General features: G+C 40.1%; 1 non-coding gene across 1 annotated transcript; it reads right to left on the bottom strand.

The window, feature by feature from the left end:
* Positions 1-1,069: 1,069 nt before the first annotated feature.
* On the bottom strand, positions 1,070-1,176 carry LOC115841141 (U6 spliceosomal RNA). Its single transcript, XR_004034714.1, has one exon. It is a non-coding gene; the product is annotated as a U6 spliceosomal RNA (small nuclear RNA).
* Positions 1,177-12,001: the final 10,825 nt, after the last annotated feature.

Genomic DNA, 12,001 nt, shown 5'->3' with positions numbered 1-12,001 from the left:
AGTAGGCAGAGGTTGAAAAGAATCAACCTTTTCAACCTCTGCCTTCTTCAGCTCTTAGCAAGAATCCCAGAAGTCTTCCAATTTTGTCCCTAGCCTTATTTCTTGAAATATTTCCTATCAGGAAAGGAAGCATAGTATCAGTTAATAATGTCAGTTGCTAAGGATAATCTTCTTCAGCCTGTTTTCATCATTGTATAATCCCCCCCTCCCCATCTACAGAAAATAGCTCTTCAGCTCCATAGCCCAGGCTCTCCTGTAACTCTTTTATTGACTTGAACTTGTTTTCCTCCCTTCTGGTTTTTTTTTCTTCACTGCAAATAAGTCTATCCAATTCTCGTCTTAAGGCACGATTTTGAATTAATTCTACCTCTGTGCTTTTTCATGCAGCATTCATCTCATCAGAAATGTCTTCTTTTGACTGTAGTAATCTGTGCCTAAGAACTTCTTCTAGACCAAGGAGATGAGAAAAGACTTCTCAGCTTATTTCCATGCCATGCTGATCATTCTATCACTGGGCAATTCTTTAAGCGCTAGAGTTCTCTTACCTGTTCTTGATACTCTTTTTTTGTTTTGTTTTTGGGTTTTTTTTTTTTGCGGTACGCAGGCCTCTCACTGTTGTGGCCTCTCCCGTTGCAGAGCACAGACTCCGGACACGCAGGCTCAGTGGCCATGGCTCACGGGCCCAGCCGCTCCGCGGCATGTGGGATCTTCCCGGACCGGGGCACGAACCCATGTCCCCTGCATCGGCAGGCGGACTCCCAACCACTGCGCCACCAGGGAAGCCCTGTTCTTGATACTCTTTATTGCTGTTTTACTTATAATTCAACTGTCAGCTTATAAATTTGTATACGCTGTCACTTAGTGATTCCAAAACTTGATTATTATTCCAATCAACCAAGGAACGCTTTAAAAATACAGTTTCCAAGGCTCCCCACCCCAGACTTATTGAAACTAAATCTCTAGCTTTTATGCTACATAATCTATATTTTCAAATCCCTTTGTTGAGTATGATTGACATGCAGAATGCCATATAGTTAATGTTCAGAAGACAAGTATATATCTATGGGAAAAAAAATTGAAATGTTTCATGATTTTGTGTATTTTCCTTATATAGGGGGCATGCTAATCTTCTCTGTATCGTTCTAATTTTAGTATATGTGCTGCTGAAGTGAACACTTCAATCTATATTTTTATTTTATATTTCAAGCAAACTTTGTAATGGATTTTAAACGACCGATTTGCTAGGCATGTATTGTGTACCATCAATTTAGATATCCTATAAATTATATTAGTTGAGTTTAATGAAATTTAGATGCACTCACCTTTCTGTCCAGGCTTGTAGATGGGCATCTGTCTGAAAAAGACCATGTTTTCTTGGGGTCTGATTGCTACCAGTCTTCTCTCTTCCTGACTGAGCGTTGCTCCTTTAGCAGAGAATGTAATGAAAGCCAGTCTGGCCTGAGGAAACTAGGGAGCAAATAAATACAAGATTACTGTCTGTTTTATCAAAAAATCCCTCCCTTGGGCTTCCCTGGTGGCGCAGTGGTTGAGAGTCCGCCTGCCGATGCAGGGGACGCGTGTTCGTGCCCCGGTCCGGGAAGACCCCACATGCCGCGGAGTGGCTGGGCCCGTGAGCCATGGCCGCTGAGCCTGTGCGTCCGGAGCCTGTGCTCCGCAACGGGAGAGGCCACAACAGTGAGAGGCCCGCGTACCGCAAAAAAAAAAAAAAAAAAAAAAATCCCTCCCACTATGCGTTGGCATCACTAAAAGTTTTTTTGTTTGTTTGTTTGTTTTGGTTTTTTTGTGTGATATATTTTTGCATGCCAAATATATTCCGAATATTCCAAATTAAGAGAAAATAAGTAACCCCGGACCTCAAATTTTAATGTAATGAAGATAAGAAAAATAAAGATAATAACCAACACCATTTATTATTGTTGGAATTACCCTTTATTGCTCCAAATAGTTTATGAATGTAGCAAGGTACATAAAGTGACACTTATTCATTAATTTATTCAGCAAGGGAAACTGCCACCTTGAAGCTATTCTTAGACTGTTCCCTTGAAATGGAGACAGAAAGTCACCTATGTAAACATAAGGCAAGCTGACACCCACTGCTGCTGAGCAAGAATGCAACACAATGTTCACTAGTTGCTTTTTTCTTACTTCCTGCCCTCCCCCCATTACTTTTTTTGAGGTTGCACCTCTTTTTATTCCTTGATAAACAGAGCTCAGGGAAGTGGTGCAGCAATTTGCTTTAGAAACTTAAGAGGACTTCTGGGAGATAAAGAAACCACCTTCCTGTTCACAGTTAGGGAAACTTGTTGAAATGGATTTGTGTGGACTTAAGTAAGCCTTTATCAAGGTCTAGTGATCTGTAAAATAAAGGTCTCCTGGCCGAACACCGAAGTATTACTTTTTTTTTTTTGCATTGCATTCTATTTTTTCCTTTTCCAAGAATATTGCCAAGTATTTTGTGTTACTTTATCCCTAGGAATTTGACTCAATACGAAACACTTGAAGACGATCTCATGCTTGCTGTGATTACATCGCATATCACAAAGAAATCTTCCGCTGAGCTCTTCTCTAATATGCCCTTTTACTGTAAATGGCAGGAAATCCATTCCACACTACCAATAGACCAACTCTTTTTTTCCCCTAAAATGCAAATTAACTATACATGTCCTCTTTAAAAACTTTTGAATGGTCCATAATTACCTACAGGATAAATCCCAAACTCATTAGTAAGTTTCTTCTTAAGAAAGTTCTTAAGGTTTCCAACTTTAGCATCCACCACTTCCCCACAGACACTTTTTGTCTTTTTTCCATGAAAACATTAGCATTTTCTTACGTGAGCCACACACGTATATACGTGTGTTAGATGTATATACCTGTGCTAAATACTCTGCCTAGAATGTCTCTCTCCATCATGACCTTTCTGCCAGGAATATACCTCCTGCTTCATGATTCACTTCAAATTTTCATGAATACGCAGATGAAATTACTTTGTGCAGCTTTGAACTCCCGTAACTTAGGTACATATCTTTATTACAGAATTTCACGTTCCACTATAATTGTTTGTTTTGATGTTATACCTGCACTAAGCTGTGAGGATCTTAAAAGCACTGCTGGTATGTTTTATTATGGTTAACTTCCAATGGCTGGAATATTATAGGCCCTTAATGAATGCTAATGGTATTTGAAATCTTTAATAAATGCAAGCGTCTTTTGAATCCAGTCTGGCTTTCAGCCAATTTATGATGTGTTTGAACTAACCACTTTTTCTTCAGTTTTATTGAGATATAATTATTAACACTGTATAAGTTTAAGGTGTACAACACAATGTTGACATACATATTGTGGAATGAGTACCACAATAAGTTTAGCTAGCATCTATCATCTGATATAAATACAAAAAATAAGAAAAGTTTTTTTCTTTGTGATGAGAACTCTTAGGATTTATTCTCTGAACTTTCAAATATACCACACAACAGTGTTAACTGTAGTCATCATGTTGAATATTACATCCCTAGTATTACATCCCTTATAACTGGAAGCTTGTACTTTTTGACCACCTTCATCCAATTTACCTCCCCCGACTCCTGCCTCTGGTAACTACAAATCCAATCTCTTTTTCTATGAATTTGGCATTTTTGTGTTTGTTTTTAGATTTCACATATAAGTGAAATCATATGGTATTCATCTTTCTCTGTCTGACTTTTTTTCAGTTAGCATAATAATGTCCTCAAAGTCCATCCATTTTGTCACAAATGACATGGTTTCTTTCTTTCTTTGGCTGAAAAATGTTCCATTGTATGTATAAACCACAAAGAATGAAGTACTCTTGATCTCCAAACTTTTAAAGCAGAAACCCATTTCTTGGGGCGCTTTCTGTCCAAGAATCAGACACTGTTTTTTTGATGCAGAAAGATGCAACTTTCCAACCAATAATACCTTCTGCTGGGTCCCACTGTTGCACATTCCAGGTAATTAAAAGGAGTAAAGCTAAACATCATCTGATATTCAGAGTGTGGTCAACTTAATGAGGTGTTATTTTGGTTTTTTTTTCTGTTTAACATCTTTATTGGACTATAATTGCTTTACAATGGTGTGTTAGTTTCTGCTTTACAGGGAGATATGTTCCCATATCTCTTCCCTCTTGCGTCTCCCTCCCTCCCACCCTCCCTATCCCACCCCTCTAGGTGGTCACAAAGCACCGAGCTGATCTCCCTGTGCTATGCGGCTGCTTCCCACTAGCTATCTACCTTATGTTTGGTAGTGTATATATGTCCATGCCTCTCTCTCGCTTTGTCACACCTTCCCCTTCCCCCTCCCCATATCCTCAAGTCCATTCTCTAGTAGGTCTCTGTCTTTATTCCTGTCTTACCCCTAGGTTCTTCATGACATTTTTTTTCCTTAAATTCCATACATATGTGTTAGCATACGGTATTTGTCTCTCTCTTTCTGACTTACTTCACTCTGTATGACATACTCTAGGTCTATCCACCTCATGACTAATAGCTCAATTTCGTTTCTTTTTATGGCTGAGTAATATTCCATTGTATATATGTGCCACATCTTCTCTATCCATTCATCCGATGATGGACACTTAGGTTGTTTCCATCTCTGGGCTATTGTAAATAGAGCTGCAATGAACATTTTGGTACATGACTCTTTTTGAATTATGGTTTTCTCAGGGTATATGCCCAGTAGTGGGATTGCTGGGTCATATGGTACTTCTATTTTTAGTTTTTTAAGGAACCTCCATACTGTTCTCCACAGTGGCTGTATCAATTTACATTCCCACCAACAGTGCAAGAGGGTTCCCTTTTCTCCACACCCTCTCCAGCATTTATTGTTTCTAGATTTTTTGATGATGGCCATTCTGACTGGTGTGAGATGATATCTCATTGTAGTTTTGATTTGCATTTCTCTAATGATTAGTGATGTTGAACATTCTTTCATGTGTTTGTTGGCAGTCTGTATATCTTCTTTGGAGAAATGTCTATTTAGGTCTTCTGCCCAGTTTTGGATTGGGTTGTTTGTTTTTTTGTTATTAAGCTGCATGAGCTGCTTATAAATTTTGGAGATTAATCCTTTGTCAGTTGCTTCATTTGCAAATATTTTCTCCCATTCTGAGGGTTGTCTTTTGGTGTTATTTATGGTTTCCTTTGCTGTGCAAAAGCTGTTAAGTTTCATTAGGTCCCATTTATTTATTTTTGTTTTTATTTCCATTTCTCTAGGAGGTGGGTCAAAAAGGATCTTGCTGGGATTTATGTCATAGAGTGTTCTGCCTATGTTTTCCTCTAAGAGTTTGATAGTTTCTGGTCTTACATTTAGGTCTTTAATCCATTTTGAGCTTATTTTTGTGTATGGTGTTAGGGAGTGATCTAATCTCATACTTTTACATGTACCTGTCCAGTTTTCCCAGCACCACTTATTGAAGAGGCTGTTCTTTCTCCACTGTACATTCTTGCCTCCTTTATCAAAGATAAGGTGACCATATGTGCGTGGGTTTATCTCTGGGCTTTCTATCCTGTTCCATTGATCTATATTTCTGTTTTTGTGCCAGTACCATACTGTCTTGATTACTGTAGCTTTGTAGTATAGTCTGAAGTCAGGGAGCCTGATTCCTCCAGCTCCATTTTTTGTTCTCAAGATTGCTTTGGCTATTCGGGGTCTTTTGTGTTTCCATACAAATTGTGAAATTTTTTGTTCTAGTTCTGTGAAAAATGCCAGTGGTAGTTTGATAGGGATTGCATTGAATCTGTAGATTGCTTTGGGTAGTACAGTCATTTTCACAATGTTGATTCTTCCAATCCAAGAACATGGTATATCTCTCCATCTATATGTATCATCTTTAATTTCTTTCATCAGTGTCTTATAATTTTCTGCATACAGGTCTTTTGTCTCCTTAGGTAGGTTTATTCCTAGATATTTTATTATTTTTGTTGCAATGGTAAATGGGAGTGTTTTCTTGATTTCACTTTCAGATTTTTCATCATTAGTGTATAGGAATGCCAGAGATTTCTGTGCATTAATTTTGTATCCTGCTACTTTACCAGATTCATTGATTAGCTCTAGTAGTTTTCTGGTAGCATCTTTAGGATTCTCTATGTATAGTATCATGTCATCTGCAAACAGTGACAGCTTTACTTCTTCTTTTCTGATTTGGATTCCTTTTATTTCCTTTTCTTCTCTGATTGCTGTGGTTAAAACTTCCAAAACTATGTTGAATAAGAGTGGTGAGAGTGGGCAACCTTGTCTTGTCCCTGAACTTAGTGGAAATGGTTTCAGTTTTTCACCATTGAGGACAATGTCGGCTGTGGCTTTGTCATATATGGCCTTTATTATGTTGAGGAAAATCCCCTCTATGCCTACTTTCTGCAGGGTTTTTATTATAAATCGGTGTTGAATTTTGTCGAAAGCTTTCTCTGCATCTATTGAGATGATCATATGGTTTTTCTCCTTCAATTTGTTAATATGGTTTATCACGTTGATTGATTTGCGTATATTGAAGAATCCTTGCATTCCTGGAATAAACCCCACTTGATCATGGTGTATGATCCGTTTAATGTGCTGTTGGATTCTGTTTGCTAGTATTTTGTTGAGGATTTTCGCATCTATGTTCATCAGTGATATTGGCCTGTAGTTTTCTTTCTTTGTGATATCCTTGTCTGGTTTTGGTATCAGGGTGATGGTGGCCTCGTAGAATGAGTTTGGGAGTATTCCTCCCTCTGCTATATTTTGGAAGAGTTTGAGAAGGATAGGTGTTAGCTCTTCTCTAAATGTTTGATAGAATTCGCCTGTGAAGCCATCTGGTCCTGGGCTTTTGTTTGTTGGAAGCTTTCAATCACAGTTTCAATTTCAGTGCTTGTAATTGGTCTGTTCATATTTTCTATTTCTTCCTGATTCAGTTTTGGCAGGTTGTGCATTTCTAAGAATTTGTCCATTTCTTCCAGGTTGTCCATTTTATTGGCATAGAGGTGCTTGTAGTAATCTCTCATGATCTTTTGTATTTCTGCAGTGTCAGTTGTTACTTCTCCTTTTTCATTTCTAATTCTATTGATTTGAGTCTTCTCCCTTTTTTTCTTGATGAGTCTGGCTAATGGTTTATCAATTTTGTTTATCTTCTCAAAGAACCAGCTTCTAGTTTTATTGAACTTTGCTATCGTTTCCTTCATTTATTTCTGATCTGATTTTTATGATTTCTTTCCTTCTGCTAACTTTGGGTTCTTTTTGTTCTTCTTTCTCTAATTGCTTTAGGTGCAAGGTTAGGTTGTTTATTTGAGATGCTTCCTGTTTCTTAAGGTAGGATTGTATTGCTATAAACTTCCCTCTTAGAACTGCTTTTGCTACATTCCATAGATTTTGGGTCATCGTGTCTCCATTGTCACTTGTTTCTAGGTATTTTTTGATTTCCTCTTTGATTTCTTCAGTGATCACTTCGTTATTAAGTAGTGTATTGTTTAGCCTCCATGTGTTTCTGTTTTTTACAGATCTTTTCCTGTAATTGATATCTAGTCTCATAGCGTTGTGGTCGGAAAAGATACTTGATACAATTTCAATTTTCTTAAATTTACCAATGCTTGATTTGTGACCCAAGATATGATCTATCCTAGAGAATGTTCCATGAGCACTTGAGAAGAAAGTGTATTCTGTTGTTTTTGGATGGAATGTCCTATAAATATCAATTAAATCCTTCTTGTTTAATGTATCATTTAAAGCTTGTGTTTCCTTGGTGAAAGTGGGGTGTTAAAGTCCCCTACTATGAATGTGTTACTGCTGATTTCCCCTTTTATGGCTGTTAGTATTTGCCTTATGTATTGAGGTGCTCCTATGTTGGGTGCATAAATATTTACAATTGTTATATCTTCTTCCTGGATCGATCCTTTGATCATTATGTAGTGTCCTTCTTTGTCTCTTCTAATAGTATTTATTTTAATGTCTATTTTGTCTGATATGAGAATTGCTACTCCAGCTTTCTTTTGGTTTCCATTTGCATGAAATATCTTTTTCCATCCCCTTACTTTCAGTCTGTATGTGTCTCTAGGTCTGAAGTGGGTCTCTTGTAGACAGCAACTATATGGGTCTTGTTTTTGTATCCATTCAGCCAATCTGTGTCTTTTGGTGGGAGCATTTAGTCCATTTACATTTAAGGTAATTATTGATATGTATGTTCCTATTCCCATTTTCTTAATTGTTTTGGGTTCGTTATTGTAGGTCTTTCCCTTCTCTTGTGTTTCTTGCCTAGAGAAGTTCCTTTAGCAGTTGTTGTAGAGCTGGTTTGGTGGTGCTGAACTCTCTCAGCTTTTGCTTGTCTGTAAAGGTTTTAATTTCTCCGTCAAATCTGAATGAGATCCTTGCTGGGTAGAGTAATCTTGGTTGTAGGTTTTTCTCCTTCATCACTTTAAATATGTCCTGCCAGTCCCTTCTGGCTTGCAGAGTTTCTGCTGAAAGATCAGCTGTTAACCTTATGGGGATTCCCTTGTGTGTTATTTGTTGGTTTTCCCTTGCTGCTTTTAATATGTTTTCTTTGTATTTAATTTTTGACAGTTTGATTAATATGTGTCTTGGTGTGTTTCTCCTTGAATTTATCCTGTATGGGACTCTTTGTGCTTCCTGGACTTGATTAACTATTTCCTTTCCCATATTAGGGAAGTTTTCAACTATAATCTCTTCAAATATTTTCAGTCCCTTTCTTTTTCTCTTCTTCTTCTGGAACCCCTATAATTCGAATGTTGGTGTGTTTAATGTTGTCCCAGAGGCCTCTGAGACTGTCCTCAGTTCTTTTCATTCTTTTGTCTTTATTCTGCTCTGCAGTAGTTATTTCCACTATTTTATCTTCCAGGTCACTTATCCGTTCTTCTGCCTCAGTTATTCTGCTATTGATCCTATCTAGAGTAATTTTCATTTCATTTATTGTGTTGTTCATCATCGTTTTTTTCATCTTTAGTTCTTCTAGGTCCTTGTTAAATGTTTCCTGCATTTTGTCTATTCTATTTCCAAGATTTTGGATCATCTTTACTATCATTATTCTGAATTCTTTTTCAGGTAGACTGCCTATTTCCTCTTCATTTGTTTAGGTCTGGTGGGTTTTTACCTTGCTCCTTCACCTGCTGTGTGTTTTTCTGTCTTCTCATTTTGCTTACCTTACTGTGTTTGGAGTCTCCTTTTTGCAGGCTGCAGGTTCGTAGTTCCCATTGTTTTTGGTGTCTGTCCCCAGTGGCTAAGGTTGGTTCAGTGGGTTCTGTAGGCTTCCTGGTGGAGGGCACTAGTGCCTGTGTTGTGGTGGATGAGGCTGGATCTTGTCTTTCTGGTGGGCAGGTCCACGTCTGGTGGTGTGTTTTGGGGTGTCTGTGGACTTATTATGATTTTAGGCAGCCTCTCTGCTAATGGGTGGGGTTCTGTTCCTGTCTTGCTAGTTGTTTCGCATAGGATGTCCAGCACTGTAGCTTGCTGGTCGTTGAGTGAAGCTGGGTGCTAGTGTTGAGATGGAGATCTCTGGGAGATTTTCGCCATTTGATACTACGTGGAGCTGGGACGTCTCTTGTGGACCAGTGTCCTGAAGTTGGCTCTCCCACCTCAGATGCACAGCACTGACTCCTGGCTGCAGCACCAAGAGCCTTTCATCCACACGGCTCAGAATAAAAGGGAGAAAAAGTAGAAAGAAAGAATTAGTAGAAGTAGAAAGAAAAAAAGGAGGGAGGGAGGGAGGGAGGAAGGAAGGAAGGAGGGAAGGAAGGAAAAAAGAAAGAAAGAAGATAAAGTAAAATAAAGATAAAATATAATAAAGTTATTAAAATAAAATATAATTATTAAGAGAGAAAAAAAAACGGATTGATAGAACCCTAGGACAAATGGTGGAAGCAAAGCTATACAGACAAAATCTCACACAGAAGCATATACATACACACTCACAAAAAGAGGAAAAGGGGAAAAAATCATAAATCTTGCTCTGAGTCCCCCTCCTCAATTTGGGATGATTCGTTGTCTATTCAGGTATTCCACAGATGCAGGTACATCAAGTTGATTGTGGAGCTTTAATCCGCTGCTCCTGAAGCTGCTGGGAGAGATTTCCCTTTCTCTTCTTTGTTCTCACAGCTCCAAGGGGCTCAGCTTTGAATTTGGAGCAGCCTCTGCGTGTAGGTCGCCAGAGGGCGTCTGTTCTTCGCTCAGACAGGACTGGGTTAAAGGAGCAGCTGCCTCGGGGCCTCTGGCTCAGTCAGGCTGGGGCGAGGGAGGGGTACGGAGTCCGGGGCGAGCCTGCGGCTGCAGAGGCCGGCGTGACGTTGCACCAGCCTGAGGCGCGCCGTGCGTTCTCCCGGGGAAGTTGTCCCTGGATCCCGGGACCCGGCAGTGGCGGGCTGCACAGGCTCCCCGGAAGGGGGGTGTGGAGAGTGACCTGTGCTCGCACACAGGCTTCTTGGTGGCGGCAGCAGTGGCCCTAGCGTCTCATGCCCGTCTCTGGGGTCCGCGCTGTTAGCCGCGGCTCGCGGCCGTCTCTGGAGCTCCTTTAAGCGGCGCCCTGAATCCCCTCTCCTCGCGCACCAGGAAACAAAGAGGCAAGAAAAAGTCTCTTGCCTCTTCAGCAGCTCCAGACTTTTCCCCGGACTCCCTCCCGGCCAGCCGTGGCGCACTAACCCCCTGCAGGCTGTGTTCACGCCGCCAACCCCAGGCCTCTCCCTGCTCCGACCGAAGCCCGAGCCTCAGCTCCCAGCCCCGCCCGCCGCGGCGGGTGAGCAGACAAGCCTCTCGGGCTGGCGAGTGCCGGTCGGCACCGATCCTCTGTGCGGGAATCTCCCCGCTTTGCCCTCCGCACCCCTGTTGCTGTGCTCTCCCCCGCGGCCCCGAAGCTCCCCCCCCCCCCTCCGCCACCCGCAGTCTCCGCCCGCGAAGGGGCTTCCTAGTGTGTGGAAACTTTTCCTCCTTCACAGCTCCCTCCCAGAGGTGCAGGTCCCGTCCCCATTCTTTTGACTCTGTTTATTCTTTTTTTTTTTTGCCCTACCCAGGTACGTGGGGGGGGGGTTCTTGCCTTTTGGGAGGTCTGAGGTCTTCTGCCAGCGCTCAGTAGGTGCTCTGCAGGAGTTGCTCCACGTGGAGATGTATTTCTGGTCTATCTGTGGGGAGGAAGGCGATCTCCGCGTCCTACTCCTCCGCCATCTTCCCAGAAGCCCCCGGTATTTTTTTTTCTTGTATTTTCACCCAGTCCTTTTTAAAAAGACAGCCTCGTACTGTATACTTCTTTACCACGAAGGTTTTGGCCAAATCTAAAGAAAATTGTCTCTATCACTTGACTATGTCTTCATACCTTTAACTAATACTTCTCTACATCACAGATGAGAAACAATTTCAGATCGGTGATCACTTACGTTATCCCTTATGAAAAGCAACACCAAATTCTACTTCTCTCTCTGTTTTTCCTTTACTGGTTCTATGAAGTTTCTTTGCCCCTTTGTCATAACACTCACTCAAAGGTGTGACCCTAAAATAATCACTTAATATTTGAAGAATATTCAAATAGTCAGTTATGTATTTACATTTAGAACATCTTTGTTAACCAAGATGCAGAACGTAAATCACAGCAGCAGTGGGCATATCTGGAAGTCAAATGTTTTCTAAGACTTTAGTAACATGTTACAATTTGGAAGTCTAAATCTAACATCAACAACAGGAAATTTAACGCAAGGAATTTAAAAAACACAAATTAGTTGCTGTACATGTTTAAATTTGTTGAGTGGGAGAAGAAACTTGCATAACACTCCTTTTGAATAAGGTGAATTGAGTTTATATTTACACACAAACATTAATCTGATTTATCTAATTAGGTGGAGATAATCATAATTAAATATTTGAATACATACTCCTCTGATAAATATATATATATACTACTTTAAGTTCACAAAATTGACTCACCCATATGAGAATTCTCTAGATTGTCAATTAGCAAGTAAAATTTGTTGTATCTACTCTTAGAATTTTCTATCTGGGGTGCATGTTT

Source organism: Globicephala melas, chromosome 10 (genome assembly GCF_963455315.2).
Source record: "Globicephala melas chromosome 10, mGloMel1.2, whole genome shotgun sequence".
Classification (NCBI taxonomy): Eukaryota; Metazoa; Chordata; class Mammalia; order Artiodactyla; family Delphinidae; genus Globicephala; species Globicephala melas.
This window is presented reverse-complemented; position numbering and strand designations above follow the sequence as displayed.